Source organism: Apium graveolens, chromosome 5 (assembly GCF_009905375.1).
Source record: "Apium graveolens cultivar Ventura chromosome 5, ASM990537v1, whole genome shotgun sequence".
NCBI lineage: Eukaryota > Viridiplantae > Streptophyta > Magnoliopsida > Apiales > Apiaceae > Apium > Apium graveolens.
In genome coordinates, this window is record NC_133651.1 from 207,441,768 (window position 1) to 207,460,629 (window position 18,862).

The following is an 18,862-nucleotide window of genomic DNA, read 5'->3' on the forward strand; positions in this document are numbered from 1 at the left end:
GCCTATTACACTTTACATAAATGTTTCATACTCCAATTATTCCTTTAAGATCTTTAACCTATGTTTCAAAGTAAGGCGAGGGGTAATGTTTCGTTCGCGAAACGTCGTTACTTAAAACGGCCGTTTCTCCTAAACCGTACATCGGAATCAAACGAACCACATATCAAAACGAAGCTCATAACATGAACTATCTAAAAATGGAAATGGTCAAAACCTAGCAGGGAGTTCTCGGGTCCTAATGTTATGAACAAAAGCAGTCTAAAGTAAATCGGACATTACGACGACTATGTTTACGCGAATTTTTTACCATTCCAAATCATATCAATCCAACTACCAATCAACAACAACTCAAGATACACATCAATGCTACTGATTTCAGTCATAATAAGCTCAAGGATCTCAATCCAATCATATATTATAACATCTCCAAATTCAACTAAACTACTTAACAATTAAGCTCGAATCATGCTTATCATTCAAATTACTACTCATCCATCCAAACCATCTCCAAACTTCAACATTCAAACTTATTACTAAAGGGTGTGAAGATTTATACCTTTCTTGGAGGGTGGAAATTTACTAGGAAGCCTTATGGAGCCTCCTACAAGCTTGATCTTTCCAAAGAAATCAAGAACACAAAGTTAGGCTTTGAAGTTTCTAAAAGTCTGATTTAAAGAACTGTAAAAATTAGGGTCTTACCATACTTATTTGGAAGAGACTTGTGAACAGGAGTTGTAGGCCATCTCAATACCTTTCCAACGAGCTATAGAACACAACATTTGAGTGAGTATTGAAGGAGATATGGCAGTTTGAAGTTGATGGGTTTGTTTTAGCCGAGAGCTTTCTTCTTGAAATGGGAAAGTTAACTTTCAATTTGTATTTGTGTTATGATATTTGTTGGTTGGTTGCTTCCTTTTGTCTTGGAATTAAATTAAATTTTTACCATGGTGAAAAATGTGTGACTCACAATCAACCAAATAAACCTTCCCACTTGTCATGCTTAGGTCATCAAGCTTAGGTCATCTTGTTACACTTGTCTTCTTCTTGTTGGTTTGATGACATCATCATCCCTAACCTCCTTGATTAACTCCTAATTGCTTGCCTAATGACCGCTGATCTGTTATACGGTTCGCTTAACTTTCGTTCTCGTTTATCGTTTGAGGAATCATATCCGGGATCTTATCACTTGGGTTCCCCTAAACCTTCCTCAATATTTTATATTCCTTTTTATGATCCCCTCTTAAAATCCTTGAATTTAAATCTTATTTATCCTGTTACCTTATACTCACTTCTTTCTGTATCTGGTGGATTTCTGGGAAAAATCAAAGTGTTCGGAATTGGATTCTGACGATCTTTACATACACTTATATACCATATAGAGTACTTATAAAATCTCAGAATATCAATAACAGAACCCCTACATAGTGTGGCATGAAAAGTTTTCTTATTCAGCATAATTAGCAAAATCACTATTCATAAGGGTTTCAAAAATTCCAAAAATTGGGGTTATTACATCCACACTCTGACTATGTTGAAGGGCTTGAATTTTATGCAGCAGTGCTTCAAGATGTGCTGTGAGTAGCTTCTTTGTGCTAGCATTGGAAGATGCCTGAATAGCTGCTTGGGTGTCATGAATTAGCTTGAATAGAGTTGATTGGAGATGTGAGTAGGAACATTCTTTTGTAAGCATTCAGGCAGGAATAACTGCATCTCCCTCTATGTCCATGTTGTCTTCCTCATCATCCCCATCAGCATCCCCAAAAGAAGCTTCATCCAGTTTAAAATCACTGCCAATGTTGGAAGGCATAGCAGCGATTCCATCCTTTGCTCTTTGTAAAGATTGTGTAGTATACACCAAGTTTAGCAATCTTTCAGCCTCCTCATTGCCATGTACAGCTAGAGTTTGGTAAGCTGTCACATGGTGAGTAAATGTCTTAGCATCCAGGGAAATGGAATCTATAACAACTTGATATTCTTGCTGAAATAGCCTTTCCCTTTCTGCATCATTGACATTCATTGACTCACTTGCAATGGTTTCCATCCTTATCACTCGTGTACTTGCATTTCTCTCTTGATCTCTCTTTTGTTGTATTAAGGTCTCATATTGGTTCCCCACCCTCACCTTCACCATCTAAGGTGGGACTCCTCACACTCACTTTTGCCAATCCTGAAGAAATGGATTGCATTTGTTCACTCTTTTCCTCTCCTTTTTCCTGGGAGCAACCCAGACTCTCACTCATTTTACTCCCTTCCCTCAATCCTAGGAGTGATTGCACTACCACTAAGTCTTCTACACTTGTAATAATTGATGAAATTTGAAGCTGTGCAGAGACACTCGACAGATAAGGGATATCCGTCGGGTTAGCATTTTGACTATCCGACGGATAACTGCTGTTAAGCTTATCCGTCGGGATACAATCACTACTCGACGAATGAATAATATCCATCTAGTAAGTAGAAATGAATGAGTTTGGAGTGGAAACTATTGTGGACTCTGTGCAGATTTATGAGAATTTTGGCACATATGTCTCAACAGTTTCAGAAAAAAATGGCAAGTGAGCCAACAAATCATCTAGAAGATGATGCTCACTTGCTTGGATTTTTTGCTTCTCCAAGAGAGTTAAAGATGGAGAATTTAGAAGTGATGTGTTTATCATGTCAATTGTTAGGGCGAAAACACGCGCTAATAACACACGCAAGTATACGCGTTCGCAAGTAATATAGAATACTTTCTAGTTCGTTCCCACAGTGACTCAGACTAATTATGTTCAATTAAACTTACTCACCAATGTATGATTACTTCTCAATGTTAAGACAATAACACTTAGATCTGATTAACTAATTATTAACTATAATTAACTACTAGAATTAAGCACTTAATTAACACTTGACTAACAATATTAAAACACTCATGAGATCACAACTTTATTACTACTTCCTTCAATAGTCATTGTTATTACCCTTAGCATGCAACAGTGATGATATTAATCGAATAACACGAAACTGATAAAAGCCAACTTTCATTGTACTAATACCATTCTATCAAGCATCCATAATTAAGATATAAGTTGAATAGGCATCGATTATGTTGAATCCCTATATGTCTACAGAAATTGACAACATAACGAGTTAAGTACAAGTTATTCCTTTTGATTACACAGGGCGAATAAAACGGTTAGAGTTACCCAATAATCATGCATACTCTTACTTGAACCTATGCTAGCATGGCAAGTTCTAAATCTCAAGATCCACTGTCGCTTCACAAGAGATTAACACCCTATCTTATATGTTCGCGACGCACATAAGACGAATACGCACAACCAATACTAGATATCATACAATCATCACACACTAAGGTATTAAACAACTAACTAAAGAATTCCATAGTAAATCCGTTACGACCCCATGATCACGATTAGCCCATGATAGCACTCATCGTCATCATGGGTTCACATGAAAACATGATAATAACACACGAGAATAATAACTAAAACTACTTATATTAAACCAGAGTACGTCACAAGAGTAATTAGGTTCAAAATAAAGAAAACTAGCATCCAACATTACAACGAAATAAAGAATCACAAGAAAATATGCTTCCTCTTCGTCGCGGTGTGCTAAAACGGTCTTCTTCCTTATCTCCTTGCTCTTCGATTAATACTCTGATCCAACCTTTATGAAACGTCTCTGAAATCTACTTATATAGGACTCCCATAAAGCCCAGATAACTCAGAAGTTGGAAGCCAAACAGAAATAGGAGTTTAAAATAATTAATCTGAAAATTCGACCCTGCGCGGCCGCTCAGCATTCCTGAGCGGGCGCTCAGCTTCCTGAGCGATCGCTCAGCAGAGCTGAGCGGGCGCTCAGCCCCCTTCTGGAAACTGATCTGTTTTTCCTCTGTTTCTTCATTGTCATCTGCTCCTATCTTCCCACTTGCAATGCTAAACGCATGCCAAGGCTTATTATTGATGAAATCTCTTCCGAAATGCAACTAATACCCTGAAATGCACAAACACTAGAAAAATGCATCAAATACACAAAATACTTGATTTCAAGACACCAATTCAAGCTATTATAAGACATTCTAAGTGGTATAAAATGCCACTTATCACACCCCCAAACTTAAATCGATGCTTGTCCTCAAGCGTCACAGACTCAAAAACAAAACGAAAACATGCATGAATGCAATCTATATAAAATGCAACGATCCCCCTTACTACGACCAAACCAACCAACTTATGACATCTCAACAAATGCAATTAGGCGAATAAAGATCAATCAAATCATGCAAACTAACATACAGTCAGAAACGTGGTATGTGCAAATGCTTAACAGATATGCTTCGAAACTAGATCAATTATCATAACTCAACTATCCTCAAGGAAATCACATGATTATACATAGAATAAAAATTCTTGGCACAAAGTGACTTATAACACCTCAAGATTCTGGAGCTTATTACGGAATCATGCTTTTTATTTATTACAACAAATGCTTATTTGACTATAAAAGCCTTAGGCCACTAGGCACAAAGTCCCCTAAGAACTTAATAACTCGAATACCAAAGAGCCCACTCGTGATCAATTATGCATTAACTCTTTATTTATTTTTTCTTCTTTTTTTTCTATTTTTCTCTTTTTTTTTTCTCTTTCTTTTTTCTTTCAAAATTTCTGAGCAAGTGCGTTTCGCTCCATCTTGCTCAACCCTAGACTACTCGCATAAAAATATGAGCCGGCTACTAGCCATTTGACGCCTAGCCACAATTAGAAATGAATTCCATTTTTTTCACTCCATTTTTCTTTGCATGCCTTTTATCACTAAGAACCTATTATAAAATTCTAAGCATAATCAATAGATTAACCTCAAAAACTACCGAACCATAACAACAATCTAGTCCTTAAGCATTCTCTAAGACTTAGTAAAATTACAAGTGTTTCTAGCATGCATATCAACCTACACGACTCAACATCACTTTAACGCTATCACTACACTCGCATCAATATCACAACTCAATTGGTAAATCAGCGCAAAAGGGATCATGGTATATGCATGAGCTATATGACATGATAAATAAAGCTATAAATAAAAAAAACTATATGACAAAAAATATGCAACTATATGAACTATACTATCATGAATATGCAACTACATGACACACATAAAAAATATTCCTTAACTACCACCCCCAAACTTAAAATCTTCACTGTCCCCAGTGAAGGTAGTAGAAAGGAACACATGGTATACCGACTCGGAGAGATCATCATCATCATCACCCTCAGAGGGTGGTGTATCAGGAGGCGGATATGCAGAGTCCTCACCAAAAACTGGCCACTGGATGTCAGCTCCAAGGCCTCGAAAAGCAGTCCCAAGTGCAAGGGTGAGCTCCTGAGCAAACCTACTCTGTGTCTCGTACATAAAGTCCATCCTCCTCGACAGCCTCCTATACTGGGCATCAGCCATCCCAGCACCCTCCTGAGCTCTAGAAGAACCAGCCTCATCTCGCCTTGGCCTCGCCATGGCAGCACCTCGTGCTGAACGCCCTCCTGAAAGACGATAACCCAACCCATGCTCCTCGGGCTCACCACCAGTCCACTCCTGCATCGCATGCAGAGTCCCGGAGTCAATAGGAGTGGCCGACAACTGCAACTGCTCATGAGACGGCCACTGAACTCCCACTGCTCGGCAAAGCTTTGTAACCGTGGATGCATAAGGGATGTTCATGTGCTTAGCTCCCCTCAAAAACTTCAGAATTCCTTGGTAGATAAACTCACAAGGTCCATATAGTACTCCTCATTCAAAATTCCCCATAACAACTGTGCTCTCTCAACTGTGACCTCATGTGCATGTGAAGTAGGCAGAATATTAGCGCAAATAAAAGCATTCCATGCACGGGCATACCTATTCATCGCGATCACCGAAAAGTGACGATACACGTTAGTCCCAGTCTTGAAGGTCTAAACTGTGCCCGGCCTACAAAGAGTAGCATAAATCAAATCCAAGTCAAAATCCTCAGCAGTCTTCTCATTCCAATTTTCCTCTATGGGCTTCCTCTGTCGCTGCCCAATCACACGGCGAATCACCGCAGGGTGATAATCCACTGTCATCCCCCAGACCACAGAATACCCATTCTTCTCAGCCTTCGCGTTCGCATAGAACTCGCGAACCACGCTCATCGGCACTGCTTCAGGAGACTCACAAAAAGCAATCCAACCCTTTTCAGCAATCATAGGCAACAACTCACCATCCCTCCCCGATGGTAAGATCCCCCTCTCCTTCACAATCGACTTCCCCAGAAGCCTAGTATACTCCTCCTCAGCAGCCCTATCATTCAAACGAGGCCTCGCAGCAGTACCCCTTGAAGAATCAGCAGTAGGGACAGTGCTGCTGCTATCGATAGTCCTGGATCTCTTGGGTGCCATCAAAACAGAGTAAAAGTGTTAAAGATTTGTGTTTTTGGATTTGAGAGAGAGTTTAAGGTTTGAAAGTGTATGGGGAGTATATGGAATAGGTGTATGTATATATAGGGTAGGGATTAGGGTAAAATTTGATTAGGAGTGGGTTTGAGGGCTAAAAACATGGGATAATGGGGAAATAGGTCGTGGGTAATGGGCTGTATTTTGTTTTTTTATTTTTCAGATTTTTTTGGATTTTTATTTGACTTAAAAAAATTTCTCCTAGTCGGCCCCTGAGCGGTCGCTCAGCATAAGCTGAGCGACCGCTCAGGGGTCTTCTGGATTTTTTTTCCTTGCCCTGTTTTATTGATTTTTTTGTGGTTTTGGATAGGTTACTAACTTCTAAAGGTTCCTGTAACAACAAATCATGGGTTGCCTCCCAAGAAGCGCTTCTTTTTCGTCATTAGCTTGACGTTGCGTACCTTACTCAAGTTGACAATAAAACGGCATAAATCATTTCCCGGTTTGTCGTGTCCCCATAGTAGTGCTTCAAAGGCTGACCATTAACCTTGAATGCTTGGGCCGGATCATTCTCAAAAATCTCCACCGCTTCATGTGGAAACACGGTTTTGACAATAAAAGGTCCAGATCACCTTGATTTCAACTTCCCAGGAAAAAGTCGGAGATGAGAGTTGAATAAAAGAACTTGCTGCCCCGGCACGAATAACTTAGGATGTAGCTTCCTGTCGTGCCACCTTTTCACTTTTTCCTTGTACATTTTATTGTTCTCGTACGCTTGGAGTCAAAATTCATCAAGTTCATTAAGCTGAAGCATTCGCTTCTTTCCAGCTGCATCTAGATCCAGGTTCAACTTCTTCAACGCCCAATAGGTCTTGTGCTCAAGCTCCGCAGGTAAATGACACCCCTTACCATACACAAGTTGAAACGGGGACATTCCAAGTGGAGTCTTATATGCTGTTCTGTAAGCCCAAACAGCTTCATCGAGCTTTAAAGACCAATCCTTCCTTGATGGACAAACAACCTTCTCTAAAATGCGCTTGATCTCTCTGTTAGACACTTCTGCTTGACCATTTATTTACGGATGATAGGAAGTAGCAACTCGATGATTCATATTGTAGCGCTGTATCATAGAATTAAACTTACGGTTGCAGAAATGCGACCCTTCATCACTTATGATTACTCGTGGCGTTCCAAACCTTGTGAAAATCTGCTTATGAAGAAAGTTCAACACTGCCTTTGCATCATTCATCGGTAGAGCTTTGACTTCTACCCATTTTGAGATATAATCGACTATCAGCAAGATGTACTGATTATTGCAGGACGAGATAAAAGGCCCCATGAAATCGATTCCCCAAACATCAAAGACCTTGACTTCAAGCATCACATTTAACGGCATCTCATCCTTTCTCGTAAGATTTCCCACTCTTTGGCAACGATTACACCTTAAAACGAACTGATGAGCATCCTTAAACAAAGTAGGCCAGAAAAAACCTGCTTGAAGAATACGAGCTGCCGTCTTCTCACCACCATAGTGTCCACCATAAACTGTGGAGTGGCAGTCTCGTAATATCCCCTCTGTCTCACAGAATGGGATACATCTCCTGATGATCTGGTCAACTCCCTGTCTAAACAAATAAGGTTCATCCCATATATACAACTTCACCTCTTGCAGAAACTTCTTCTTTTGAGCTGTGGTCAAATTAGGAGGCATTATATTGCTGACAAGATAATTCAAAATATCTGCGAACCATGGCTCTTCCTCCTGAACTGCGAACAACTGCTCATCCGGAAAAGATTTATTGATCAATGTCTTATCAAGTGAAGTAGACTCGGGATTCTCCAATCTAGAGAGACGGTCAGCTACTTGATTCTCAGTACCTTTTTTATCCTTGATCTCTAACTCAAATTCATGTAGCAAGAGCACCCAACGAATGAGTCTCGGCTTCGAATCCTTCTTGGAAACCAAATAGCGAATGGCCGCATGATCAGTGAACACTGTCACCTTCGTCCCAAGCAAATAAGATCGAATTTTTTTGAAACCAAAGACTATAGCCAAGAGCTCCTTCTCAGTAGTGGTGTAGTTCATTGGGCCCCATTTAAGGTCTTGCTAGCATAGTAGACCACATGAAAGAGATTATTCTTGCGCTACCCAAGAACTGCGCCCACCGCATAATCACTTGCATCACACATCATCTCAAAAGGCTCTGTCCAATCAGGTGCTGTAATAACTGGTGCAGTTATCAAACTCTTCTTAAGAGTCTCGAATGCCGTTAAGCAATCATCATCAAATTTAAAAGGCACATCCTTCTCAAGCAGGTTGCACAACGGCTTAGATATCTTCGAAAAGTCCTTGATGAAACGCCGATAAAAACCCGCATGACCAAGAAAACTACGGATTCCTTTCACAGAAATAGGTGGTGGAAGATTTTCAATGACTCCCACCTTGGCTTTGTCCATCTCAAGACCCTTGCTAGAGACCTTATGCCCAAGAATAATGCCTTCACACACCATAAAGTGACATTTTTCCCAATTGAGCAATAAATTAGTTTCCACACACCTTTTAAGTACTGCACGAAGATTATTCAAATATTCATCATACGAATGTCCAAAGATGGAGAAGTCATCCATGAACACCTCGACATTATTTCCAATCATATCAGAGAATATAGCCATCATACATCTCTGAAAAGTGGCTGGTGTGCCACATAACCCAAACAAAACTCTACAAAAAGCAAATGTACCAAATGGACAAGTGAAGGTAGTCTTTTCTTGATCCTCTGGTGCAATACAAATCTGATTATACCCCGAATAACCATCCAGAAGACAATAATACTCATGACCGGCCAACCTGTCAAACATCTTATCAATAAACGGAAGAGGGAAGTGATCCTTCCTCATGGCATTGTTCAACTTTCTGTAGTCCATGCATACTCTCCATCATGTGACTGTTCGAGTGGGGATGAGCTAATTCTTCTCATTTGCTACCACAATGATACCTCCTTTCGTAGGTACACATTGCACATGGCTCACCCAAGAACTGTCAGAAATAGGATAAATGATTCCTACATACAGGCACTTCAGAATTTCTTTCTTCACCACTTCTTTCATGATGGGATTAAGTCTGCGGTGTTGCTCAACAGTCGGCTTACTACCCTCCTCTAGCAGAATCTCATGTATGCAGTATGAAGGGCTGATCCCTTTGATGTCTGCTATAGTCCATCCGATAGCCGATTTGAATTCTCTCAAGATCCTTAAGAGCTTGTCCTCCTCACTACCTGAAAGGTCAGATGCAATAATGACAGGTAAAGTAGATGCATCACCTAAATAAGCATACCTCAAGTGTTCAGGCAATGACTTAACCTCCAAGGTAGGTGCTTCCTCAATAGATGGTTTGAGCTTTCCTTCAGCATTTTTGAGGTCAGAAGTACCAAAAGATTCAAACGGCATGTCTAACTTTCACCTCCAGGGAGAAGCATTTAGATATTGTAGTTGCTCGTTGCCATCCTCATCATCACTGTCAAAATTCCCCACTAAGGCCTTCTCTAATGCATCAGACATTAGCATATGATCAAGTTCTGAAGTAACCGCAGAATCAATCAAATCCACTTTTAAGAACTCCTCATCTTCTGTAGGGAATTTCATTGCTTTGAATACGTTGAATGTCACATCCTGATCCTGCACCCGTATAGTAAGTTCACCTTTCTGCACATCTATCAAGGTACGGCCTGTAGCCAAGAAGGGTCTCCCCAATATTATGGGAATCTTCTTATCTTTCTCGAAATCCAGAATAACAAAGTCTGCAGGAAAGAAGAGCTTATCCACCTTTACTAGCACATCCTCCACTATGCCTCGTGGGTATGTAATAGAATGATCAGCCAATTGTAGAGACATGTAGGTGGGTTTTGGATCAGGCAAATTCAACTTTTTGAATATCGACAACGGCACCAGATTGATGCTTGCTCCCAAATCACAAAGGCACTTGTCAAAAGACAACTTGTCAATGGTGCAAGGAATGGTGAAGCTACCTGGATCTTTAAGCTTTGGGGGTAACTTTTGTTGTAGCACAGCACTGCATTCTTCCGTTAGAGCAACGGTCTCAAGGTCATCCAATTTCACCTTCCTTGAAAGAATACTCTTCATAAATCTCGCATAACTAGGCATTTGCTCCAGAGCCTCAGCGAAAGGTATACTGATGTGAAGTTTCTTGAACACCTCCAGAAACTTACCGAGCTGCTTATCCGGCTTTTGTTGTTGTAATCTCTTAGGGAAATGTGGTGGAGGATAGAGCTATTTCTCCCCTGTATTACCCTCAGGCAGAGTGTGTCAAACAATAGTCTTCCTTGGTTCCGCTGCTTTCTCCTTTTGCTTAGCTTCTTCATCACTAGCTTTAGCTTCTCCTTCTTTTGCTTTTTCAGCCTCAACAACTTTTTTAGACCTTAAGGTAATAGTCTTGACTTGCTCTTTAGCTTCCTTCCTGCCGGGCACTTCAGTGTCACTGGGAAGTGTGCCAGGTTGACGATTGAGCACTGCATTGACTATTTGACCGATTTGATTTTCCAAGGTCTTGATAGAAACCGCCTGACTTTTGCACAACAACTTAAGTTCCTCAAAATGAGCACTAGAGGGTGGAGCTGCGCCTCCTTGTTGAGGATATGATTGCCTTTGAGCATAATGCTGTTGTTGCTGGAATCCAGGTGGATTGAACTGTTTACTTAAGCCTTGCTGATATGGTTGCTGAATAGCATTCTGATTATTACTCCAGCTGAAATTTGGATGATTTCTGTTTTTAGGATGATAATTAGCTGGCACAGGTTGCTGCTGTCGCTGATAATTGTTCACATACTGAACAGATTCGTTAACAAGAGAACACTGATCCGTAGTATGAGAACATGCACAAAGCTCACAGACCATAGCTATCTGATTGACTCCGTAGGTGGCTAGAAAATCGACCTCGATAGACAGTGCTTGGAGCTGCGCTGCAATAGCTGTAGCTGCATCAACTTCCAAAATACCTGCTACCTTCCCAGGCATCATCCTTTGAGTTGGGTTTTGATGCTCATTTGCAGCCATAGTCTTAATAAGATTATAAGCCTCAGTATAGCTTTTGGCCCACAAGGCGCCTCTAGCTGCTGCATCGAGCATGGGCCGAGATTGGGCCCCCAAACCATTATAAAAACCAGTGATCACCATCCAATCAGGCATTCCATGATGTGGACACTTTCTCAACATTTCCTTGTAGCGTTCCCAAGCTTCGCACATAGATTCTGTAGGTTGCTGCGCAAACTGAGTAAGAGCACTCCTCATAGCAGCAATCTTCACCATTGGATAAAACTTCACCAGAAACTTTTGCGCAAGATCTTGCCAAGTAGTGATAGACCCAGCTGGTTCAGAATATAACCAGTTCTTAGCTTTATCCCTCAGAGAGAATGGGAAAAGCCTCAGCTTGATAGCCTCATCAGTCACACCATTATATTTGAAAGTATTGCAGATCTCGACAAAATTCCATATGTGCATGTTGGGGTCTTCAGTCGCAGCACCTCCAAAAGAAACAGAATTATGCACCATCTGTATAGTGCCCGGCTTAATTTCAAAGTTATTGGCCTCAATAGATGGGTGCATGATACTAGACTAAATGTCATCAATTTTTTGCCGAGAAAAGTCCATAAGAGCTGGATCTGCCTGAACTAAACGATCACCCATGGTTACTGGCTCTTTCTGCTCACTTCCTGAATCCGAATCTTCAAAATCTATCTTCTCCGGAATATCAAGAACTTCGTCTGCCTCCTCAGCTGTATCTAAAGTCCTCTTGTGAGTACGAGAACGAGTTTGCATAAACGCTCGCTAAAGTACCTGAAATACAACCGGAAATAATAAGTAACACGTCTTAATCACTGAGTCCTAATGACCAATGATGGTAAGTACATAAACTAAACAAATACGCCGAGTCCCCGGCAGCGGCGCCAAAAACTTGTTAGGACGAAAACACGCGCTAATAACACACGCAAGTATACGCGTTCGCAAGTAATATAGAATACTTTCTAGTTCGTTCCCACAGTGACTCAGACTAATTATGTTCAATTAAACTTACTCACCAATGTATGCTTACTTCTCAATGTTAAGACAATAACACTTAGATTTGATTAACTAATTATTAACTATAATTAACTACTAGAATTAAGCACTTAATTAACACTTGACTAACAATATTAAAACACTCATGAGATCACAACTTCATTACTACTTCCTTCAATAGTCATTGTTATTACCCTTAGCATGCAACAGTGATGATATTAATCGAATAACACGAAACTGATAAAAGCCAACTTTCATTGTACTAATACCATTCTATCAAGCATCCATAATTAAGATAGAAGTTGAATAGGCATCGATTATGTTGAGTCCCTATATTTCTACAGAAATTGACAACATAACGAGTTAAGCACAAGTTATTCCTTTTGATTACACAGGGCGAATAAAACGGTTAGAGTTACACACTAATCATGCATAATCTTACATGAACCTATGCTAGCATGGCAAGTTCTAAATCTCAAGATCCACCGTCGCTTCACAAGAGATTAACACCCTATCTTATATCATACAATATCATACAATCATCACACACTAAGGTATTAAACAACTAACTAAAGAATTCCATAGTAAATCCGTTACGACCCCATGATCATAATTAGCCCATGATAGCACTCATCATCATCATGGGTTCATATGAAAACATGATAATAACACACGAGAATAATAACTAAAACTACTTATATTAAACTAGAGTACGTCACAAGAGTAATTAGGTTCAAAGTAAAGAAAACTAGCATCCAACGTTACAACGAAATAAAGAATCACAAGAAAATATGCTTCCTCTTCGTTGCGGTGTGCTAAAACGGTCTTCTTCCTTATCTCCTTGCTCTTCGATTAATACTCCGATCCAACCTTTGTGAAACATCTCTGAAATTTACTTATATAGGAGTCTCATAAAGCCCAGATAACTCAGAAGTTGGAAACCAAACAGAATTAGGAGTCTAAAATAATTAATCTGAAAATACGACCCTGCGCGGATGCTCAGCATTCCTGAGCGGGCGCTCAGCTTCCTGAGCGGTCGCTCAGCAGAGCTGAGCGGGCGCTCAGCCCCCTTCTGGAAACTGATATGTTTTTCCTCCGTTTTTTCGATGTAATCTGCTTCTATCTTCCCACTTGCAATGCTAAACACATGCCAAGGCTTATTATTGATGAAATCTCTTCCGAAATGCAACTAATACCCTGAAATGCACAAACACTAGAAAAACGCATCAAATACACAAAATACTTGATTTCAAGACACCAATTCAAGCTATTATAAGATGTTCTAAGTGGTATAAAATTCCACTTATCATCAATATCCAAGGAGTGTGTGGGTGAATTTGGTGTTTCAGGTGCTTCTATTATTAAAGATTTTGGCCGTGATATTTTTTATGGTTTTGTTTGATGATAGTTCGAATTTTGATGTTAAAAAGGGGGTTTTGATTTTGAATGATGAGTTGCTTATTTGTTTTAGTGTTAGACTTGATATTGAATATAAATATTTGTTTCTAAGGAAATTTCATGGCATGCATGAAAGGTTTTAGTATAATCAAGTGAGTTTAGTTTGAATTATAAAGAAATTGAGTTGAATGGTTAGGTTAAAGGTCAAAGTGAGTTGAAATTGTAATTTAAAGCCTTGCATGTCAAAATTTGTTTATGCATGTGTATTTTTTTTGAAAAACCCGAATGGGTCTTATGATTGGAAAAGGATTAAGTTGATTTTTGTGGAATTATGTGCTACTAGTGATAATTGAAATGATTACTTAGTTGCATGTCAATTTTGGATGATGTTTGTGTTGATTTTAGGTTCGAATTTTTTATAATTAAAAGAGGGTTTTGATTTTGGTTTTGATTGTGATTATGATTCGGCTTTTGGATTAAAAAGGATGAGACTTGATTATGTAAGTGATTCTTGTATTTGCATGTTATTAAATGAGGACTAATTGTGTTTGATGATGTTTGATTATAATTAAGTGTACTTGATTATGTTTGATTATAATGGCCGAATGATTAAGGGTGTAAAAGAGGTTAATTTTACTCTAGGATTTCACTAAGTGAATGCATGTGAGATTTCTAAGAATTATGTGGTTTATTTGTTTATTTTGTTTTGAATTAAATAATATAAAAGGAAGGATTGAGTCGTCTTGATATAAGACTATAGAATTGTTATTATAATAGAGTTTGGATACTAGGATTATATGATGTGTGTCATAATTGCGTCATAATATGTGATTCAATGACTATTTGGTTAAAGTATACGAGTTATGGTATAAGCGTGCTTTATGTATATGATCGAGTATAAGTACTCTTAGGGTATTATGAGAAAGGGAAATTATTAAGCATTATGATAATGTCGAATGGGAATCTAGTTAGGGTTTTGATTTTTTGGATTGTAGATTCGGAGCGTGAGGGCATTCAGGCTAGGAAATGGAAAGGTGTACTAGGTGGTAGTAGTTCAACCCTTATGAAACAGGAAAGCGAATTCAGGAAAGTAACTCTCCCTACTCATATATGTTTGTATTGAAACGATATTGATGATGCCATGATAGAGTATTGATCTTTTATAAACATGTGATAATCTGTTATTGATTCTTGAACCTTGATATTGATTCTTGCACCATACCTGTTATTGATACCTTAAAATACCCTGATAATATCCTTGTAAATGACTTGATCTGATTATTGTTTAAACCCTTACTGTAAACCTGTTGATTCGTACCCTTATTGCCTATTGATTCCTTGGATACCTTGAATTCTTGATAACCTTATAAGAACCTTTGTGAACACCCTTGCGTATTGTTTTGAACAACCTATATCCTTCCTTTGTATACCTTTTTCCGTAATAATTTCTAAGACTGATTTGATTCCTTAACTTACGATCCTTATTGTCATTTGATCTTGGCCATAACATTGGTATTTGATTGTCTTGATTCTATTGATTTCTTTGAATCCCTGAAATTGATCTTAAGAATGATTTTCAACTTGAAATAGTTCGAATGATTTTATATTCTTGGTAAAGATAAAATGAATTTAGTAAAACCTTTATTTTCCAACACAAGGTTTTCCAAATGAATACCTGATGGATTGGATTGAGACGTAAGAGACTAGTGGGACTAGTCCGGTCATATAAGAGACTGGCGGGGCTAGTCCAGTATAAGGCTGAAATTATGCCATAGGTACCTTAACGACCAGATGGAGGTCGGTATGGGCTAATCACCCATATTATTGATATTAATTGAAAGTTAAAGTAGTCTAATCAAGGGTTCCTTTTCACTTTATAAAAGATATTGAATACATTGCTTTAGCAAATTAATTCTTTGAAAATGAAATGGTTTATAATGATTCGAAATGAGTTGATTGTGATATTGTTTAGCGTACAGCTTGTGAACCCTGCTTCTTATCCTGATATTGTTATCAACCATATAATTGATTCCCAGAGTTGAATAGATTCTCACTTTCCATTTAAAAGATCCGTGAGATCCTGTTGATGATGAATGTCGGCTTTCGCCTTATCTTGAACCTTGATTCTTGAAAGCCCAACTATCCCTTCATAAACCTTCCCTAGCCCAAAGATCGAAATCTGCCACCTAGAGAGTTTCAGTAGAATGCCCTAAAAGTAACTGTGAAAAGATATTGTTTATCGCATCATAGAACTGTCATTTCGTTATTTACTAAGTTTTATACTCATATATTATGCTTTGTTCTAACCATATCAGTTAAGCAAAAGGATGGCCAGACTTAGGCGCACTACTTGTAAGAGCGTACTTGGTGGCCCCTACCGTGTTGTAGGCTTTCATTTGCTAGAGCAGGTAGTACGGGTTATGTGTGAGCGAGCACTTAGTCGGAAATTTTGTAAAGATACAATGGGTTATCTGTCGATTCCAAGTCAGAATCGATTATGTAAATTTGGTTTTATTTTGGGTTGTATTATATATTATCTGGTTGGTAGTTGTAATCTTGTCTCAAACTTAATCCTGTTTGATCCTGTTATTAATTAATCGGGGTTTATGTTTATTTATTTATAGTTTAAAGGTGTGTGGGTCCTCATTTCCTAACCCCGAGATTGAAGGCGTCACAAGGATTTTTCTAGCATTTGCTGCACATTCAAATTTTAAAGTTAATCAAATGGATGTTAAGAGTGTCTTCCGAAATGGTGAGCTAGAAGAAGAGGTTTATGTGCAACAGCCACCTGGCTTTAAAGATCCAGAATTTCCAGATTTTGTGTACAAGTTACTCAAGGCTCTATATGAACTAAAGCAGGCACCTAGAGCTTGGTATGATACATTGTCAGAATTCCTACTTAAACATGGTTTTACTAGAGGGACTATAGACAAAACTCTCTTCTACAAGAAACATGGTGATGATATGATCCTAGTTCAAATTTATGTGGATGATATCACCTTTGGTTCTACAAATGAAAAGCTTTGCCAAAGATTTTCCAGGCTTATGCAGAGTGAATATGAAATGAGTACGATGGGGGAATTAAGTTACTTTCTTGGACTACAAGTCAGTCAAAGAAGTGATGGAATCTTCATCAGCCAAACTAAGTATATCAAAGATTTATTGAAGAAGTTTGGTATGGTTGATTGTTCACCTACATCTACACCTATGTCTATAGCAACAAAGTTGGATGAAGATAAAAAGGGAAAAAGTGTAGATATTTCAAGCTATAGAAAGATGATTGGATCATTGCTTTACTTAACTGCAAGTAGAGAAGACATCATATTTGCTACATGTCCGTGTGCAAGATTTCAAGCCAATCCAAAAGAATCACATTTGATGGCTGTAAAGAGGATTTTCATATACTTGAAGGGGACTCCAAACTTGGGATTGTGATATCCAAAGGGAACTGGTTTTGAAGCTGTTGGCTACACAGATGCAGATTTTGCTGGAGGTAGGGTTGACAGATTGAGCACTAGTGGAAGCTGTCAGTTTCCTGGACAAAGACTTGTATCCTGGTATAGCAAGAAACAATAATTTATGTCAACTTCTATAACAGAGGCTGAATACATAGCTGCAGGAAGTTGTTGTGCTCAAGTGCTTTGGATTAGAAATCAGCTAATGGATTATGGCCTAGTGTTACACAAAATTCCAATTATGTGTGACAATACTAGTGATATATTTATAGTGGCTAATTCATTTAATCATTCTAAAACAAAGCACATTGATGTAAGGTACCATTTTATTTGAGAACATGCTACAAATGGTACCATTAAGCTCATTTTTGTTCCAACAGAAAAATAATTAGCTGACATTTTTACTAAACCTTTGGATAAAGCAACTTTCACTAGACTTGTAGGTGTAATTGCAATGTTTAATTCTTCATCCTAAGGCAAGAACTCAGCTAATGTTTTGCAACAGATTAATTTCTAGTAAATCAAAATTAATTTGATTTAATTGGAAATTAACTGAAATATGAATTATAAATATTTCAGAAATCTCTGCATATGTTTATTTTTCAAAAACAAATTCAACTTGGATTTTTTTTTAAAATTCTAAGTAAATTGTCTAAATGTTAATTTACATCTTCAATATGTAAAATTAACACAAGGCATAATCAAAATGATCAAAAGTATATAGAGAACTGAGTTCTCGATAAGTCTAACTGACTTATCGACAAGTCATTTTAAGACTTCTCGAATGAGTTCTCGATAAGTCAATTTACTGACTTTTTGAGTGACTTCTCAATAGACTTCATTATGACTTATCGATAAGTCGTTGTAGAGTTCTCTATAAGTATAAACTTACAGAGTTCTCTACAAGTATCTTTTTAGACTTATACATAACTCAGAACTAAAATAATTTAATTCAATAAATTATTTTGGTAAAATACTTTTGGCAAAACTATTCTGATTTTATTTTGATTTATTCAAATTAAAATTGGAATCAAATCCAGTCCATTTTAGACAAACTGGGTATTTATTTGACATCTCGATAAGTTTATTTTTTAGTTCTCTACAAGAATAAATAAAATGACTTATCGATAGGTTTTTCATTTTTCAAATTGACTTCTCGATAAGTATACTCCAAACGTCTATTTTTGACTTCTCGATAAGTCATTTGCTTTTACTATAAATACCCAAACATCTCTATACATATATATATACTTATACCTTTGAGAACTCAAGTGACCTAGCTTTTCAATCCAAAATCGATTTATCTCTCGTTTTTACTCCTCTCTCACTAAATTTTCTTACCCGTTCACTCTCACTAAACAACAATGGCACTCAATATTGTTAGAGCTACTATCCCAGAGAAAGGAACAAATTACCTAGCTTTTAATGATGCTAACCAAGCCCCTGATAGTTTCAAGGGGTTTGTGAAATTCTTTTCTGAATCATACCTTGCAGGAGCTTTAATTGTTAACCCAGTTTTGTACT

The 18,862-nt window shown here is 38.1% G+C and overlaps 1 non-coding gene across 1 annotated transcript; it reads left to right on the forward strand.

The window, feature by feature from the left end:
- Positions 1 to 11,613: 11,613 nt before the first annotated feature.
- Positions 11,614 to 11,720, forward strand: LOC141662503 (small nucleolar RNA R71). Its single transcript, XR_012550616.1, has one exon. It is a non-coding gene; the product is annotated as a small nucleolar RNA R71 (small nucleolar RNA).
- Positions 11,721 to 18,862: the final 7,142 nt, after the last annotated feature.